Here is a 2,239-nt window from a genome sequence, read left to right on the forward strand (position 1 = left end):
AAAAACAGAAGGTAAAGAAACGCGACGTTCTCAAAGTGATGAAGGAACGTGTTCTCTGTTCTGTAAGAGATGAAGGAACGTGTTCTCCAGGCACTGGTTTAAGGTTCCTGTCGGCTCATTAGAGTGAAGGTTCTGTAGGTTCAGAACCAAAGATGGACGCCACAGCGCCACCTGCTGGACTGGAAAGTCTGAGAGGTTTAAAGGTTTACTACAACAAAATACTACGTTCTCTATAAAGTACTTGCAGTTTTAAGGTTTATCACAGTGAAATACTACATTCTACCTAAGTACTACACTGATAAAGGTTTATTATTCATAAATACTATATTCTATCAAAGTACTTGCAGCTGATAAGTGTTTTCTACCCAGAGTAATGTGTTTCTGCTGAGGAACTAGTACTTTCTGTAGAGGTACTAATACTGTCTGTAGATGTATTGGTACTTTCTGTGCAGGTACCAGTACTTTCTGTAGAGGTATTAATACTTTCTGTAGAGGGTTAGGTACTGGTATTTCAGTGCCTTCATGCTGCTGGAGTTTAAATGACGTCAGGCTGACATTTAATCCTGAAGTCTGATGTTTTCCATGAAAGGGATTACTACAGAAAAACTCCGTCCTTCAGGGTTTTTCTTTGTGTTCTGCTGAAGTTACGTAACTGAAGCTAAACGTTCCTGACAGTGAACCAAAGGAACCCGTCAGAACATCTCACCTGTCTCGGGTAGCTGCCAAACATCACCAGGAAATGATGCAGCAGCTGAGGAGCTAAAGTTTCATTGAGGTTCACATCTGAAATGACAGCTAGTTTAGTTAACTTAGCACGAAGCTAGGGCAGAAACAGCAGACCTGACAGCTCGCTTAGTTAGCTTAGCACGAAGCTACGACAGAAACAGCAGACCTGACAGATAGCTTAGTTAGCTTAGCACGAACTAGGGCAGAAACAGCAGACCTGACAGCTAGCTTAGTTAGCTTAGCATGTAGCTAGGGCAGAAACAGCAGACCTGATAGCTCACTTAGTTAGCTTAGCATGTAGCTAGGGCAGAAACAGCAGACCTGACAGCTAGCTTCGTTAGCTTAGCACAAAGCTATGACAGAAACAGCAGACCTGACAGCTAACCTAGCTAGCTTAGCAAGTACAACAGAAACAGCAGACCTGACAGTTAGCTTAGTTAGCTTAGCATGAAGCTATGACAGAAACAGTAGACCTGACAGTTAGCTTAGTTAGCTTAGCACAATGCTACAACAGAAACAGCAGACCTGACGGCTTAGTTAGCTTAGCACGAAGCTATGATAGAAGCAACAGACCTGACAGTTAGCTTAGTTAGCTTAGCACAATGCTACGACAGAAACAGCAGACCTGACAGCTTAGTTAGCTTCGCACGAAGCTACGATAGAAACAACAGACCTGACAGTTAGCTTAGTTAGCTTAGCATGAAGCTATGACAGAAACAGCAGACCTGGAGCTGCAGATACACACCGATGTTACCAGGTAGTAGTTGGATCCCAAAGCCTGTCATTTCTGCTGAGGAACCAGGTATTAGTCTGGTCCCAGCCACACATTATTATTAGTAGTAGTACTGACAAACATACGATCGGACATTAGTCTGGTCCCAGTCACACTCAGTGAAAATGAGCCCACAGAGGGTTTTTGTGTTCTTGTCGGAGCTTCGCTCCGTCTGTTCTTAAAATCCACCAACAGAAAGTTCCTGAATGGAAACAAAGTGAAACATTGTTGAGAAGCAGCCGATGAAAAGTAGAAACGTTGGAAGAAGTTTGAGTGACAGACGATGAAGGAGACGATCAGTCGGCATCATCATCCTCATTCATAGAGAAAGGTAGACAACTATTACACAATGACTACACAATGACTGCACAATTATTACACAACTATACGTCCTTCACATGAAGAACAAAACAAACAATGAAAATGAATCATTTTAAATTAATTCCAACATGAAATAAGTCAGGACTAATGACTGAATGATGATCGTTAATCAGCTGGAAAATGGTAACATGTTTGAACTGGAACACACCACAGAACAGGACTAAAAGGAGAAACAGGAACGTGAAGGAAGCTGAGAAGGTGTCAACTCTGCCTCACCTTTACCTGTGCTGTCAGCAGGTTGTCATGGTGATGAGCGTGAGGGACGTCTGGTGTGTTTACTGAACCTCGGTCACATTCCTGCAGCAGGAAACATCTGAGCTGCTTCAACACATGCAATGATTGCAGGAAAAAACACCACCA

This window comes from Acanthochromis polyacanthus, chromosome 22 (genome assembly GCF_021347895.1).
Source record: "Acanthochromis polyacanthus isolate Apoly-LR-REF ecotype Palm Island chromosome 22, KAUST_Apoly_ChrSc, whole genome shotgun sequence".
Taxonomy (NCBI): domain Eukaryota; kingdom Metazoa; phylum Chordata; class Actinopteri; family Pomacentridae; genus Acanthochromis; species Acanthochromis polyacanthus.